General features: G+C 39.6%; 1 protein-coding gene across 2 annotated transcripts in view; it reads left to right on the plus strand.

Moving 5' to 3' along the window:
• The first annotated feature begins 1,033 nt into the window (after nucleotides 1–1,033).
• LOC120535726 (transient receptor potential cation channel subfamily V member 5-like) overlaps nucleotides 1,034–18,516 on the plus strand; it is a 68,167-nt gene continuing 50,684 nt past the window's right edge. For both annotated transcript variants that reach the window (XR_005634965.1, XM_039763752.1), the window contains exons 1-2: nucleotides 1,034–1,225; nucleotides 2,139–2,214. The gene's annotated coding sequence lies outside the window, so the exon portion shown is untranslated. The remainder of the gene's footprint in view (nucleotides 1,226–2,138; nucleotides 2,215–18,516) is intronic.

Raw genomic sequence — 18,516 nt, forward strand, 5'->3', positions numbered from 1 at the left:
AGGCCTAGGTGGGGCATTGCCGAAAATGGTTGGGAACCACTGATCTAGCACAAGGGAGAGTTGTTTCAATGTGCACAGCTCGTAGCGTTCTTACCGGCTGTAGTACAGTAATAGGTAAACGCAGGCGTGCGCAAATTTTTTTTCTTTGACCCTGACGGTTAACAGGTTTTACAATATTAAAAATTTAGTACATTGTGTGTCACTACTGCAGATTACTTGTTCAGTCTTATTTTACAAATGCTTCTTTAGATTGAGGTGTGGCAAATGGAAAGCAGTTTCCAGTAAATTTAATTTGCTGACGTCTTCCTGGATTCAATCCAGAATTTGACTACCTTTTTAACAACTCTTTGTCCTGTTTATAAAAATTGCAGATGAACAATGAAATAATTCACTTGATAATCAGGTTTAAATATATTGCATCACTTAATTAAGACTCAATGCAGCACAATAAATGATGTTTACCTTATGTGCTAGAACAAAGATCGTCCTGACAAGACGGTGATATAACCCTTTATAAAGCGGTTAACAAACAAGGGAATTTGTCGGAGAAAATGAGAGTGAGTCCTAATTTAAAATTATTCTGTCACAGTGGGTCGATACCACAGAGTTTAGCTCTGCTGTCTTGCGGATTCTGGCTTTGAATTCCCGGCGTACCCAGTGGCTGTGTTAATAGAATTTGCACCTTCTTGTCAGTGGCGTTTTCGCTTCAGATAATGTGTGTTTTCTATCACAATCCAAATACATTCGTTGTGAGTTAATTGGCAGCTGGAATTAATGCGAAACACAAAAGGGCATTTGTTTTCCCCCAAATAACACGATTATTGTTATTATTACGCTTAAAATAGTAGTTGTACAGTAATAGTTATAAAGATGCCATCAGTTCTTTTATTTGTTCATTGTTCCACACTCTACTAAACGACGAGTTCCACTCCTTTACATTCTTCTCACTTTAAGCCCAGCCCTGTTTTAAGCAGGTGAAGTGGGTGGAAATAATAACCCGGCCCCCTTGAAACTATGTTGCATTGTTGGCTGATTCTCCACACACCCGCAAGTGGGTTGGGCAGCCGTTGAGCTCAGTGGACGACGAGTCCATGCGGGGGCTGAGCTATTTTCTTATCTTTGGGAAAAGGAGCTGAGTTCAGCATCTGAAAAAGCTGACTGACGTTTATAATGTAATCGAAGTGAAAAACAGGAAAAGTGATATTGGCATGTGATGATAAAAAAGGTGAGAAGGCAGGTGGCTTCAAGATGCACTGTCAGCATTTTCTCGTTCTATTGTTTTTTTGATACTTTCTTATGCTGATATTGTGATGCGAAGGAAACCCACATCTTTCGCATTTTTGAATCGGTAAAATCTAAACGTGTTGATGTTTGCAATTTCAGTTTAAAACAGTTAAGGAGGAAATAAATTAGTTTGCAAACATGGTATTAATATTGTTATAAACTCCAGGATCTTTATACAGCATTTCATGCATCTTAATGTTATTTTAGAAAAACTTTTAAAAATATTTCTTCATTGTTGGCTTACGTTAGCATTGTCTCCTTATGAAGCTTAATAAATCGGATGGCGGTTGTAGGAATGGATACACTTTATGATTGAACAGAAAGTTAAACGTGTATTGCTGGATTTCCTCATGTGATCAGTCTTTAACTTTCGCACATTCACTTTTGATATCTCTGCAGCATCGTACATGAGTTGTATATTTAAAGAAGTAAAACCTACAAGTAGTTAACTGGCACTATGTCCAAGATCCGCAGTTAGTCTTGGAGTATTCTGTTCAAACTAGAATACTTTTTAGACCAAAATCTAACCCTTTTCCGTTGTAATGGAATGATACATCATTCTTAAAACTGGACAGTTTATTACTGTAAAGTTAATAAATATGATACTTAATATGACATACTTGACTACTTATGGTATGACTTTATTACTGCAGTTGTAAGCTTATGTTTTATAACATCAGAGGAAAGAATGCCTTTAATGTAATGCTATAGTTTTTTTTTTTTCTCTGCCTTTTTGTCTTTGAAGCACGTTGATAAGATTAAGCAGAAAACATTTTTGTACATTTTTGTAATCATAAGAATTATTCATGAATGCTTTTACTCATGAATGCTTTGAAATCACTACTTTTTTTCAGTGGCTCCTGACTCCCATACAAGAAAACCCCCACATATGACCTACTATTCGAATCATCCTGATGTCTAATATTCAAGGTAATTAGATTTTTGGAGTTTCCCCTCTATTTTAGTCCCTATAGGCCTGCATAACCCCCATTTTTGGACCATATTTTGTGAGGGAAATTACACCTATATGATAAAGAGTAAACCCATATGTCTTTATCAAAAAGGATTGGAAGGACTTGAAAATTGTGCATGCCACAGTAACTGACCCCAGTGGTGATATGAGAGGTCAAAGTTTTAATCTTTTCATAAAACTTTGAAAAAGTGGGGAACAGGCATGCATAGTGTCATTTTATGGTTGCAGATCACAAATATATATTTTTTATATTTTATTTTTTATCAGTGGTCCTATCCCTCTTAACAGCCACCCTCAGAAGGTTAGAAATATCAATTTTCAAACACTGGCATATGGGTTATCAATTTGGACTGTTTTTAAGCTCAGTGAATGTGATGTTATTTTTGATCCTTTACTAGGGATTTAGCACTCTATGGACCTCTATCAGAAAGTGAAAATGGCAAATTTCTATTGAACTTAATAATATTTAGACTTTAAAATGTAAGTTTCAGTTTAACTGTTTGTATTTCGAACATTTGACACAAATATTCTTGTTTATTATATACTCTCACCTCATTTTCACCCTGAAATGGACCAGTGCCCTTTACAGGGTTTGTTCCAGTCTGGCGCCCTGGGCTGGTGAGGGTAGACTCCAGCACCCCCTGCAGGATACAGCAGGTTAGAAAATGAATGATGGACTAACCTCATGAAGTAAATTGACACATTTCATATGAACACCCTAAATTTGGGGCACTCACTCTAATTCATATACTCTTTGATCCTGATGGTAAGTTTATGGTTGGTTGAGTATATTTTATTAGGTAAATCCTTCAGATTTTCTCTTACTTTATCCATCCACCTCCGCTTTGGCCTCCTTCATCTTCTCTTTCCCCTGAACCTTCATTCCCATCACTCTTTTGCCCAGATAGTTATTGTCTCTCTCCATTACTTGTCCATACCACTTCAACCTAGTTTCCTGTAATTTCTTAGATATCTCATTTTTTAGTCAGTCCTTTTTTTGTAATTCCACACATCCATCTCAACATTTTCATTTTAGCAGCATCTAACTACTACTTTAGCACTCCCTTTACTGCTCATTGTATATTGAGCAATTAGAATGTGACGATGTGGGCTCTGTTCCATGCTTCCATCCAGCTCTTGAACCCAACACCGTTGGTAACGTCGCTGATGAGCTAGGCAGTGAAGACCTCAACAATGAAGCAAAGGGGATAGTGGAAAAAGTGCAGAGTGCTTTTATTTAAAAACAAACCAAAAACAGTGTTCAAATACTGTAAATAGTGCAGTGCTCCATAGTTCTAATAAATAATCCATAAAAACAGTGAAAATGGGAATCTTCTTCTTTCGGCTGCTCCCGTTGGGGATTGCCACAGTGGATCATCTTCTTCCATATCTTTCTGTTCTCTGTATCTTGTTCTGTTACACCCATCACCTGGATGTCCTCTCTCACCACATCCTTAAACCTTATCTTAATTCCCTGGCAGCTCTGTCCTTAGCATCCTTCTCCCAATAAACCCAGCATCTCTCCTCTGCACATGTCCAAACCAATGCAATCTCGCCTCTCTGACTTTGTCTCCCGATCCTCCAACTTGAGCTGACCCTTTAATTTACTCATTTCTAATCCTATCCATCCTTGTCACACCTAGTGCAAATCTTAGCATCTTCAGCTCTGCTACCTCCAGCTCTGTCTCCTGCTTTATGGTCAGTGCCACCATCTCCAACCCATAGAACATAGCTGGTCTCACTACCATCCTGTAGACCTTCCCTTTCACTCTTGCTGATACTCCTCTGTCACAAATTACTACTGACACTCCTCCACCCATTCCACCCTGCCTGCACTCTCTTTTTCACCTCTCTTCCACAATCCCCATTACTCTGTACTGTTGATCCTAAGTATTTAAACACGCCCACCTTCGCCAATTCTACTCCCTGCAATCTCACCATTCCACTGACCACCTCCTCATTTACACACCTGTATTCTGACCTTCATTCCACTGCTCTCTAGAGCATATCTCCACCTCTCCAGGCTCTCCTAAACCTGCTCCCTAATCTCTCTACAGACCACAATGTCATCAGCAAACATCATAGTCCACGGGGGCTCCTGTGTTATCTCGTCTGTCTACCTGTCCATCACCATTGCAAATAAGAAAGGGCTCGGAGCCGATCCCTGATGTAATCCCACCTCCAACTTGAATGCGTTCGTCAGTCCTACTGCAGACCTCACCAATGCCACACTTCTCTCGTACATATCCTGTACAACTCTTATGTACTTCTCTACCTCTCCCAACTTTCTCATAAAATATCACAGCTCCTCTCAAGGCACCCTGTCATATGCTTTCTCCAGGTCCACAAAGACGCAATGCAACTCCTTCTGGCCTTCTCTAAACTTCTCCATCAACATCCTCAGAGCAAACATTCTTGGTATGAAATCATACTGCTGCTCACTAGTCATCACCTCACTTCTTAACCTAGCTTCCACTACTCTTTCCCATAACTTCGTGTTGTGGCTCATCAATTTTATTCTCCTGTAGTTACTGCAGTCCTTCACATCCCCCTTATTCTTAAATATCGGCACCAGTACACTTTTCCACTCCTCAGGCGTCCTCTCACTTTTCCAGATTCCATTAAACAATCTGTTTAAAAACTCCATTGCCATCTCTCCTAATCACCTCCATGCTTCCGTAGGTATGTTATCTGAACCAACGGCCTTTCCATTTTTCATCGTCTTCATAGCTGTCCTTCCTCCTTGCTAATCCATTGCACTCCCTGATTCACTATCTCAACGTCATCCAACCTCCTCTTCTTCTCTCTCATTCATCAGCCTCTCAAAGTACTCTTTCCATCTGCTCAACACACTCTCCTCGCTTGTGAGTACGTTTCCATCTTTATCCTTTATTACCCTAACCTGCTGCACATCTTTCCCAGCTCAGTCCCTCTGTCTAGCCAATCAATACAGGTCCTTTTCTCCCTCCTTAATGTCCAACCTCTCATACACCTTTTCTTTAGACTTCGCCACCTCTCTCTTCACCTTATTTCCTTGTACTCTTATCTACTTTCTGCATCTCTCTGACTATCCCACTTCTTTGCCATCCTCTTTCTCTGTATACTCTCATGTATTTCCTCATTCCACCACCAGGTTTCCTTTTCCTCCTTCCTCTTTCCAGATGTCACACCAAACACTCTTCTTTCTGTCACCCTTACTACATCTGCTGTAGTTTCCCAGCTGTCTGGTAACTTCACTGCCACCCAGTGCCTGTCTTGCCTCCTCCCTAAACTCAGCATTGCAGTCTTCCTTTTTCAACTTCCACCATTTGATCCTTGGCTCTGCCCTCATTCTCTTCCTCTTCTTGATCTCCAACATCATCCTACAGACCACCATCCTATGCTGCTTAACTCCACTTTCCCCTGCCACCACTTTGCAGTCTTCAATCTCCTTCAGACCAACTCTTCTGCATAGGATGTAATCTACCTGTGTGCATCTTCATCTACTCTTGTACTTACCCTATGTTCCTCCCTCTTCTTAAAATACGTATTCACCACAGCCATGTCCATCCTTTTGGCAAAATCCACTATCCTCTGACCTTCTTAATTCCTCTCCTTGACACCATACCTACCCATCACCTCCTCGTCTCCACTTTTCCCTTCAGCAACATGCTATCATGGGTATAAAAAGTTATAAATAATTTCATTAAAATGCAGACCAACTCATCCTGATCTCTGCCCGCCTCTTCTTTATTCTCCCCGGCTCACCAATTTTTCGCGTAGCCAGCGAAGACTCCACATCCATGAGCTCCTTTCGGCCGACCTCCATCTTGGCTGCCTCCAGGCATCATGGCCAAAGCATCCAAGAGTGGCTCTCCTTCCTTCTCGGAAGTCTAGGGAGGGCACCTGCCTTGTTCGCCACACTCCACCTGAATGTTCAGCGGGGCGAACTAACCCCTAGAGTGCCACAGTGAACACTCCTTCACGAGGCCCCAGCTCACATGGTTTCTTCTTTTCAGGTGGCCAGATCCTCCTGCTAAGACTGCCTTTCACGTCTTCTAACCTCTTTCGATCTTTGTCTCATTTTTCATCTTCCATCGATTTCTCCTTTTTCTTTATCCCTCCCCTTGTGCCGGCCCATATATATTCACATCTCCGTGGGCGCAGCACCTTATATCACACGCCGCAGAAAGCCAATAAAGCAATTGAGAATGACTGTACCCGCATGTGCAGGTGTGACTTGCCCCAACTACCTCATTAACTCCCCATGGTCGTGCAACCGCGCCCATGGATACTGACATGGCTCTATGGATTTAAAAACATTGCCATATTTTTTTTGATGCCGCGGACCCGCTATACCACATAAATCTGTGGATGATGCTGAATCCAAACACAGTGTCACGGGGGTCTGCTGGAGCCAGTCCCAGCCAATACAGGGTGCAAGGCAGGAACCAATCTCGGGCAGGGCGCCAACCCACCGCAGGACACACACACACTTGGGACAATTTAGGATCGCCAATGCAGCTAACCTGCATGTTTTTGGACTGTGGAAGAAAACCAGAGCACCCAGAGGAATCCCACGCAGACACGGGGAGAACATACAAACTCCACGCAGGGAGGACCTGGAAAGCAAACCCAGGTCTACTTGCTGTGAGGCAGCAGTGCTACCCACTGCGCCACCGTACCACCCTTTATGCCAAATCTGACCTTTCAATTTTTATATTGCAGCAGAAATCAGTATCCATTGGACTTTGCAGTATTATTCAATCCTTCAGTCATCTAATTTTGAGGACTTTCTGTCCACTGTAGCATCTCCTTCCTGTTTGCACAAAAGCTCAATCTGTTGTTTCCTGTTACTGTAACCCTTTTGTTTTAGTGCTGCGTAGTTAGAAAACATTCTGTACTGCTCAGAGCGAAAATGCCAAGAGGTCTGATGTCATTTTCCCTACACATGGACTTGTCAAGTTTAAACCAGCCTTTAAGCCACACTGAATTCAAAGAAATGAAAAAGATCTTTAATAACCTTTTGGATTTTCCTAGACAACAGTGAGATCAGAAATATAAATAAAATTGAGACATTTTTCTTCTGTCTAATGCTTCTCAAATTTTTGTTGTAAAGAAAAAAATATCCTGGTATTCTTATGTGTCTCCTCTTGAGTTTCAGCCAAGATCTCAGCAAAGTCACACAATGAACTCAGATTTTTCAAGTAATGTCTTGACATTTTTTTTGCAAATTGAAAGTATTTGTATTGTGTGCTCTGTAATATATGGTGTGATGTGTGGAACGTTGTTTGTGGCTTTTGCAATACTAGTTGCTCTAATTTAATTTTATATTGCTGTGCTTCAATTAAATCATAGTCATTCTGGAAGAAAATGCTGGCAATGTGTTCTGGTGGTTAAGGCTTCAAATCCTTTTAGTGACACTGTGACCACTTGCAATTCACTTTATCTGCCTGTGCTCCAATTGTACAAACAAAAGAAATGTAACTTTGGATGCATGCATCAGTCCAATAAAATATTTCTTAAGATCTCTTCTACTTAAGATAGAAAAAGATCCCACAAAATATAACAAGCTTTTCAAACAGAGTTCTCAATGTTAACTCCTTTTACTTCAGTTGTATCTCATGTCACCTTTTTGCCTGAATCTATTTCTTCTAAGGAATGTTTGATACAGTTGATTCTTAAATGAAAGATACATAAGAATCTCTGAAGTATCATGAGCCATCAAAGATCAACCTATGAGCAGTAAAATTCTGCTATGAGAAATTGATTTCTAATAGCCAGTGTACATTCTACAAAAGTGGATTAAGGAAAGTCTCATTTGGTAACTGAGGCAACTTGTCATCGCTTTTTTGTCAGCCCTACACCAAGCTAAAGATGAATCTTAAGAATTTTGCAGACTGAGAGTTCATAAATTTCATGATTGATGAGAAACCACATTTTATGAAAATTTCTTTGTTTTTTTAAATACCTAATATTGTTGAATTAGTTACACTATCACTTAAATTAATCTAATTTAATTATAATTTGGTAAAAGCTTATAACCTAAAGTATACTCTGAAAATACTTAAGAGTTCTTAACATACATTTAAATTATTATTAGTCAGCATCTTTTATTGTTAACAGAAGGATTTTATATCTATTGTTGCTGAATTCTTATTTATACTATCATTTAAACATTAAACACTACTATCCACTGAAAATTCGTATTGATATCGCATTCAAATCAGAGAAAATGACTTTTCCCCCAGTCCTCAGCAGTCCAATCCCTGTACCTTTTGCAGAATACCAGTCTGTCCCCGATGATGTTTTCTTGGAGAGAAACTTTGGAATTGCAAAAAACAGTTTTAGTTAGTTGAAGCTGTGAATTATTAGGTCAATTTGATGCAGTAAATTGTGCAGACAGTAGGCATCAGTTTTCTTTTCTTTGCAGCTTTCTGTACAGTGTTGAACATGCAGAGAATTTTGGAAAGGCATTTGTATGTCTGGAGTTTCGAAGAGTATATCCTTTGCCTTAAAGTAGTTATATGGACTTCTGGAAAAAATAGTTTTTATTTTCATTTATTTTCTGTTAAGTGAAACTTAGTAAAATGTTCTTGTCCATTGATTATCAGTGATGTTAGATAATGTTCTTTAGGATTCTCAACTGTAACCAGTCCAAAAGACTGCACTCCTGTGAATAACTGCAGAGGCTGGCTATATAAAATACAAATTGTTCCATAGCATTAATCCAAACTTTTTTTTTTTTAACAAAAGTGCCAAAGTGGTACTTCAGAGTTATGCCATAGAGGAACTGTTTTTGCTTCCCAAAAGAACATCCCATATGAAGGATTCAGAAAGAACTTTAATGTAGATTCATAACAGCCACCATGAATAAATATCAGATTTGTGAAAAATGAGGTAATCCTGTTAAAAGGACTTCTGCTGCATACAATAAAATAGACCAATTTCAGGTTTTTTGATCTGTTTGTGTCCTGATAAGGATCCTACTGTACACAATGTTTGCTTTTCCAACATATTAGGAACCTTTTCAAAGTTCAAAGAACTAATTGCATATGCAAAGAACCCTTCCTAGAATGTAGTGTGTGTTTTTTTTTTTTTTTGGCAGGGCAAGCAATAGTTCTACAATAAACAACACAACCCAGTAAAGTGCCATTTTTAGTACTGTTTAGTTTAAATTTTTTTTTTCTTTTTAAAATTTAAATGTCTTTGAATATGACCAGTTGCAGGGGCACCTCACCCCATTAGTGACAGAAGGTGACGCTTTCTTTTTGCTAAATGTGCAATACCATTTTTTTTTCCCCCTAGTAATTCTGAAATATATTCTTGTATAATTTTTCTTTTCTTGCCAAGGGTGCTTAATTTACATCAATCACATTGTTGCAGAATACATATTTTAAGTGCTTGAAGCCTGGCATTTAGCGACTGCTTTCACAATCAAGCTGGTTAACTCAAGTGAACCTTTTTTATTTTGAATAATTCCATCAACGTTTAACTATGCATTGCACAAATTCACAACCCTAATGTACTTGGGCATTAATCTGTCTGCTATAAATTACCATGCAGTTTCTCTTTCGCCTTAATAGAGGATACATTCCAACCCCACTTTTTTTTTTTTATTTTTTTTTTATTTTTTTAAGTATGCTGGTGTAGAAAAGGAATCGTAATAAGCTGAAGCATTACTTTTTGTTAAAATAAAACTCAAACCTTTTCAAAGCCATCCCATAATGCTCCATGTATCCCACCAGCTTCACACTTAGTCAAGTTGCAGGTACTCAGTCTGTACATGACACTCTCCCATCTGTGTTTTTTGAACCATGATAGATACAGCCAACAATGTTTTTGGGGGGCTGGTTAAAAATTAAGAGTGCTTAAGCCTATCTTGAGCTAATAAAATAAGAAACCCTTTGTGTTCATGCAACTGATTGAACTTTGATTAGAAACGAGTCTTATTCAAACAAGACTTGTTCAGCTAAACCTTGATTTCAGAACTTGCTTTGTGCAATACCCACTATGTCTGCATTATGTACAATATGTATATTGAGGGGCAAGCACATTATAGGATATTTTGTGGTAACAAGCAAGTATACCTAATAAGGTGAGAGTATTATGATGTAGTTAATATCCGATATGGTAGCATATAGGAAGACCAGTAGAGGAGTCATAATTGTTGCTCATACCTGCCACTGTTGAATTCATATAGTATGCAGTTTAAAAAATAAATAAATAATAAATGTGTGAGAATAAATGCAAGCATGTGGACACACTTTTCACAGTTTGTAGCTTTAACAGCTTTGGTCAATTGTAAATTAAGTGAGTGCTGAAAATAGGTCAGTTCTAAAAAAATGTTCTCTAATTTAAAGACTAATTACAGTGAAACTTTGTAACCACTACAGTCCGTATGAACTGAATTAAATTGTCCACTCGGGCAGTCCCTGTGAGAGTTCTGAAATAGTTGTTTATTTGTGTCTCAAGCTGGTGACAGGTAAACTGCATGGTGTGGGATTTCTGATTAGCCAGTCTGTTTCTGCCAGCATGCCACTGGCTCGTTCGAAGATGGTTTTTAATCATAACTGAAAATAATAAACCAGCAAGCATAAGTTGTTGTGATTGAGTCAGATGGGCAGGGCTCTGTGGCATATATTTAATTGCTTAGACTAAGTTACTGTATACTTCTAAAGGTGGGCATGTTGGTTTTGCAGAACTCGGCTGTTTCTATACATCACTACTGACTTTCTACTGGATTCTTTAGTGGCAGAAGTTAAAGATGTCTTGGATAAAAACTTTGAAGGTATAGGCTAAAATATATATATATTTTTTCCTAAAATAAGCTTTATTTTCCCATACATTGTTTGTGAAGTGAGTAATCTGCTATAATAAATATCATTGACTAAATAGGAAGTTATTCCACTTGCATTTTTGAGGTTAGTGGGAAATTCCTCAACCCACTTTGTGAACTGGTTGATAATTTCCAAGTAGCTCCTCTTCTCCTAGATAGCTGGAATGAGCCCTTTGAAACATGGTGGTTAGCTGGCTTTTGTATGTTTTCCTTTGTCTCTATATGGGTTTGTTTTGCTTTATTTTTGCATGCAGTAAATAAACTGGTGTCCCACCCAGGGTTGTCTTCTGTCTTTCTCTCCAATATTTCTGGATGGGCTTTGGTCCCGAGATCCTTGAAGCTGCTATAATCAGGTTTAAACAGGGGATAGGTGTATTGTTGAATGCGGTGGGTTGGCACCCTGCCCTGGATTGGTTCCTGCCTTGTGCCCTGTGTTGGCTGGGATTGGCTCCAGCAGACCCCCGTGACCCTGTGTTCGGATTCAGCGGGTTAGAAAATGGATGGATGGATGGATAGGTGTATTGTATACTGCATTATGAAAAAAGTGAAAAATTACATTTCTGAATATTTGAATTCTGTAGTAGACATTGTGTGGAGATTTTCTCTCACTGACTTTTGCTACTTTAATCTTAGTTGAACACTATTCTGGGTTTGTGTTGGGGGCCAAGGTGACGAGGCAGGTATCTGAGTGTTCCCATGCTGCATACAGTGCCAACTCACAGAAGCACTATCAATTATTTAATGATTTTTGGTCTAACATAAACCTAGTTTACTCAACAACATGAACTGTGGGCCAGAGACCAGAAAGTGCTTTAATCTCACTCGTTACCACCATAGAGAAAATGTGTTTCCATAGTACATGGTGTGACTAGAATGTATGTAAATACACTTAAATTAAAGCCTGCTATGTGCACTTTAATCTTATTTGAATTGTTTGACTTGCAATTTTACATTGCAGCCCAGAGGGGTAAGTTGAGGTAAAAAAAAAAATATTTTTGTCCCAAACATTATGGAGGGCACTGTGTATATTGACGTAAAAGATGAGATGCAAGACAGACCAGATGGGGACACATACAATACAGAAGAGAATGGCTATTTTATTCTTTACTTAGAGTAATAATTCATCTTGGTACAGATGAGCAGTGTTAAGAGCCCAAGTCTTTAAGAATAATGTCTGATGTTGTGTGAAGTTGTTGCTCCATGCTCAAATGGAGGATTCTTCTGATACACTTTGAAAACTGAAAGCTAAGAAGAGAGAAGTGCATCTAGTTTTGAAGGAAACTGTAGTAACCTTTGGTGATTACATCAAGGCCACTTCCAGTTACAGAACCAGAACCTGCTTATAGGTGCATTATTTTGTACATCACATTCTGGAATGGAGGTTGGGGCAAGGAGCAGTTGGATTTCTGATTTCTTGTTAAATCAACTCTCTCTTAGTAGGTTTTGTGTGGCACTTAAAGCACAACAGAATGGGCAATACCCACCTTGTCCCATACTTGTCATTCTAAAATACCTTTGGCACATCTTTAAGGGTTCCCCACTTATTTAGCATGCTGCAGCTTCCATCCATCCATCCTGACCTCAGATAAGCGGAAGAGGATGGTCGCGGGTGCAGCAGCTTGAGCATAGAGGCCCAGACCTCCCTCTCCCCGGCCACTTCTTCTAGCTTTTCCGGGAGAATCCCAAGGCATTCCCAGGCCAGTCGGGAGACCTAGTCCCACAAACGTGTCCTGGGTCTTCCCCGGGGCCTTCTCCTGGTTGGATGTGCCTGGAACACCTCACCAGGGAGGTGTCCAGGAGTCATCCTGATGAGATGTCTGAGCCACCTCATCTGACTCCTCTCGATGCGGAGGAGCAGCGGCTCTACTCTGAGCCCCTCCTGGATGGCTGAGCTTCTCACCCTATCTTTAAGGGAAAGCCCAGACACCATGTGGAGGAAACTCATTTCAGCCGCTTGTATTCGCGATCTCGTTCTTTTGGTCATTACCCATAGCTCATGACCATAGGTGAGGGTAGGAACATAGATCGACTGGTAAATTGAGAGCCTTGCCTTATGGCTCAGCTTCTTTTTCACCACGACAGACCGATGCAGAGCCCGCATCACTATGGACGCCGCACCAATCCGCCTGTCAATCTCACGATCCATTCTTCCCTCACTCGTGATCAAGACCCCGAGATACTTGAACTCCTCCACTTGGGGCAGGATCTCTCCCCCAACCCTGAGAGGGAACTCCACCCATTTCCGGCTGAGGACCATGGTCTCGGATTTGGAGGTGCTGATTCTATTCCCAGCTGCTTCACACTCAGCTGTGAACCGATTCAGAGAGAGCTGAAGATCACGGCCTGATGAAGCAAACAGGGCAACATCATCTGCAAAAAGCAGTGACCCAATCCTGAGTCCACCAAACCTGACCCCCTCAACACCCTGGCTGCGCCTAGAAATTCTGTCCATAAAAGTTATGAACAAAATCGGTGACAAAGGGCAGCCCTGGTGGAATCCAACTCTCACTGGAAACGGGCTCAACTTACTGCCGTCAATGCGGACCAACTCTGACACTGGTTGTACAGGGACCAAACAGCTCTTATCAGGGGGTCCGGTACCCCATACTCCCGGAGCACCCCCCACAGGATTCCCCGAGGGACACGATCGAACGCCTTTTCCAAGTCCACAAAACACATGCATCTTCTTGACTATCCATATTTGCATTCGCAGTTTTTTTTTGTAGTATATGATTTTAAGCATGGTACTCCTTCTTTTTTTTTTTTTTTTTTATATATATATAAATAGGAGCTGTTGTCCTCGGTGGGTTTTTTTTTCCTTTCTAACTATGTCATTGCTGGAATAGGGTCTACTAGATCATTCTGCACATTGTCATTCCAAATGTGTGTGTGTCTGTGTGTGTGTGTTTGTTTAAATATCACTTGTCTGTTTTTGTGAAATGAAAAGTCCATATGTGTGGTGCTAGTGAAAATTTTAGAACATGTAAAAACATTGAATCTATTAAACATATTGTAGCAAGACCCCTTTTTAAAGGAAACAACACAGTGTGTTTACAATTAAAATGCACTGTACTTGAAAGGGTTCCAATTTCAAAGATTGGGGTTTATAATATCTGTCCATTACAGAATTTGGTTATTTTGATTTTTATATTAAACAGTTTTCTTACAAAGGTTTAATTATTTTAATATATCTTGTGTGTGTTGTGACTTTTTCATTTAATTGTTCACTGTGTCATTTTATTAATTATCCTGTAATTTGAATAATGATTTCATTTAAAGAAAGCATTTTCAAAATATTCCAAATGTAACCATTTGGTTCTGAAACAAGAACACTATGCCCTGAAATGTGTAAGTGGAACTATGCCTGGAAGTTATTGATGATATCTTTTGTCCTCTTTTTATATTCCTTTCTTATAAAGGGTTTTTAGCAGGTATATGATGACATTTTATTTTTTGCCCAATATTGTCATTTATTAAGTATTAAAATTTGCAAATTATCCAGAAGGTTCTGCATTTACACTTTTTTTCCTTTTAAAAGGTTTTGTGTGTGTGTGTGTGTGTGTGTGTGTGTGTGTATGAGAGAGAGAGAGAATTGTTTAATGGCTGGCTCACAATTTTATTTTTAGTCACATATAGCCAACAAAATACAAGATAAAGTACAAGATAAAAACGTATTAACGATTTCTAGTGCATTTTTGAATAAAAATTGTCACTTAAAATCTTTAATTTTATGTGAGAGTGATTGATCTAAACTAACCCTACATAAAAAATAATCCTGGTTTATGGTGATATACCGTAATGATTTTAAATATTGACCCAGGCTTTGTTTTTTTTTTCTTTTCTGAAACTTGCTTTAAGTCAGTTTTGAATCCAGTCAGAGCCAGAGCTTTCGGCCAGAATGGCAGTATATCACAGAGCTCGCTTTTACACATGTCCACACTCGCTGACATAAGGTCAGTTTGGAATTGCTAATAGCCAGAATCTGTACCCATTCAGCCAAACATTAAGTATGTTAGAAAAATTGCAGAAGGATTTCATGAGTCCACACAAGTTACAAATATTAAGCAGAGCCAAAATTGGCAATGAAACAACTGGATCACTGAATATACCAAGGAGAAAACAGAAAATGGGCTTTAACTGGTTCCACATGGGTCTCTAATTATATCGGTGATGGAGATTTTAAAAATAACGTATTAGGTTTTCATAACATGAAGTTTCGTTTCTATGACATAATGACATATATGTCTTCTCTTTTTTTGAAGCAACAATGATAAAAAGGGACAGGAGAAAAATCTTCCTCTGAAAACACTTTGTAGCAAGAAATACACTCCATTTTTCTTTTCAAAAGACATTTGTCTATCCTTTTTATTCTAATCTATACTAATAAAAGGCAAAGCACTCACTCACTCACTCATCACTAATTCTCCAACTTCCCGTGTAAGTAGAAGGCTAAAATTTACAAAAGTTAAGCAGGTTTCATTTCGAAATTCTACGCATAATGGTCAACAACATCCACCATGTTGAACTTTCTTATTCATGGCTCCATCTTCACGAAATTTGGTAGGCGGCTTCCCTGCGCTAACCGAAACCAATGTACAGTAATCCCTCCTCGATTGTGGGGGTTGCGTTCCAGAACCCCGCGCAATAGATGAAAATCCGCGAAGTAGAAACCATATGTTTGTATGGTTATTTTTATATATTTTAAGCCCTTAAAAACTCTCCCACACTGTTAATATTATTAGAGCCTTCTAGACATGAAATAACACCCTTTAGTCAAAAGTTTAAACTGTGTTCCATGACAAGACAGAGATTACAGTTCTCTCTCACAATTAAAAGAATGCAAACATATCTTCTGTTCAAAGGAGCGCCGTCAGGAGCAGAGAATGTCAGAGAGAGAGAGAGCGTGACAGAAAAACAAACAATCAAAAAATCAATACGTGCTTTGAAGTATGCCGAAGCACCACGATAAAGCAGCATTTTGTAGAGGAGCATCTGTATTCTCTAGGCAAACAGCCTCTGTGCAAACAGCCCCTCTGCTCACACCCCCTGCATCAGGCGCAGAGAACATCAGAGAGGGTGAGAGACAGAGAAAAGCAAACAATGAAGCCGGGAAGCATATCTTATATCATTGAGGAGTTTTAGTTAATATGTAATACATGCTCTGATTGGGTAGCTTCTAAGCCATCCACCAATAGTGTCCTTTGTATGAAATCAACTGGGCAAACAAACTGAAGAAGCATGTAAAGACCCATTGTTCGCAGAAATCCGCGAACCAGCAAAAAATCTGTGATATATATTTAGATATGCTTACATTTAAAATCCGCGATAGAGTGAAGCCGCGAAAGTCGAAGTGCGTTATAGCGAGGGATTACTGTACGTACTTATTTCGGTGATATGACGCCACTGTCTGCCACCATATTGAACTTTACAACGTCGCTAATTCTCCAACTTCCCGTGTAGGTAGAAGGCTGAAATTTGGTACTTATTTCGGTGGTATGATGCCACTGTCGGTCGCCATATTGAACTTTTCAACGGTCTTTGTTACTTATGGGCCCATCTTCAAGAAATATGGTACGTGGGTTCCCAGCACTAACTGAATCCTACTTGTGTACATATATACATCCATAGCCTGCAGCTCGGTCACCGTGTGAGGCAGCGTTGGTTCCCCCATCCCAACACCTCCCACGTTGTTGGCTGCCAGCCTATATAAGGCCGTCCGTTGCTCCAGTCTCGACATTCCCTTCCTTGCTTTGCCACGGGATTCACGTCTCCCTGCTGATAACTACAGCCTTTTTATTTAATCCACGGCTTCTCCGCTGTTTTATTGTTCGTTTATTATGATTATAGTTATTGTGTAGGTATTTTAGACTTCCTTTACATTGTTCAGGTACTCATTTCCTTTATCATTCCAGCCGTACCCCCATTAACATGTCTATCGAGGTGATCACCATCGATCAAAGAACTGTTACTTACCAAGTGGTTTCCATGCCCGGAGATGGCACCTACCTTTTCCATTCTCTGTGTTATATATTGCACGGCCATATCAGGCTCACTCTTGATATCCAGAGGAACATTGTGTCTTATGTATTGAATGACTGGGACAGGTTCAAGGTGTGGACTGATGACGGTACAGGAGATAATTATACTACACAGGAGCACTATAAGAGTGAAATGCTTAAGTCCTTCACCTATGCATCTGCATATGAGTTGATGGCTGCCGCTGAATTGTTCGGTTGTCACTTTCAAGTGTACCGAAATGGCCAAATATTTTACACCTTTCGACAACCGCCAATGCTTCTTAAACATCTTAGATTGACAGGTGATGATTTCAGTAGTGGACACTTTGATGTTTATGAATGTACAGTAATCCCTCGCTATATCGCGCTTTGACTTTCGCGATTTCGCTCTATCGCGTATTTTATATGTAAGCATATGTAAATATATATCGCAGATTTTTCGCTGCTTCGCGGATGTCTGCGGTCTTTTTATTTCTGGTACGTGTACTGTATATGCTTCCTCTGTTGGTTTGTCCATTTGAATACAAACAAGGGACACTATTGGCGGATGGCTGAGAAGCTACCCAGTCAGAGCACGCAGTTAAGATCCTGTGTGCTGATTGGCTCTGCGACGGGGAGCGCAGAATTCGATTTCGCTGAAAGCCGGCATCCCGTCTCGCTCATTCAGCTAATCAACATGTTTCTTTGTGAAGTCGGCATCTCGTCTCGCTCATTCGGCATCAACGTGTTTCTTTGTGCGTACTGTAGTCAAGCCCTTCGTTATGTCTACAAAACGATCTGCTGCTGCTCCTGCTTCTGGGTCTGTGCCCAAGCACCAACGGAAGATGTTAACAATTGCTGAAAAGGTACAATTGTTGGCCTGAAGAGGCTCCTTTAGAAAAGCTGTGACAGTGCAGTAAATGTCATCGTTATCGGACAAGTCGTCGTGTCATTGTTGGTGAGTACCCATAACTAATTTTCTACTTTTATACAATTTTTCTTGCATTGTAGGTATTTTTTGCCGGTGACCTGTCTATCGTAATGGTTGTAACATCTGTGATATCGGAGACGCTCCACAGTATCTTTAAAATAACATTTTGGTTTTATGTACAGCATTTACATGTTATAGATTTTTCACTTTGTATTTTTATATTACCTAATCAATTACAATATGTTTAAAACTGTATTACATATTAAACTCCTCAGTGATATACGATGCGTATGTTTGTGAGTAGTATACTGTATAAAAAGTGTGTTTACATACATAATTTCAACGAATCTTACCTAATAACTAAGAGAATATAAAGGGTTTATGCTGTATAACTGTGCGGGGAATATTTATAAACCGTGTGGGAGAGTTTAGAAGGGCTTAAAATATATAAAAATAACCATACAAACATATGGTTTCTACTTCGCGAATTTTCACCTATCGCGGGTGGTTCTGG

The sequence above is a fragment of the Polypterus senegalus genome, chromosome 9 (assembly GCF_016835505.1).
Source record: "Polypterus senegalus isolate Bchr_013 chromosome 9, ASM1683550v1, whole genome shotgun sequence".
Classification (NCBI taxonomy): domain Eukaryota; kingdom Metazoa; phylum Chordata; class Cladistia; order Polypteriformes; family Polypteridae; genus Polypterus; species Polypterus senegalus.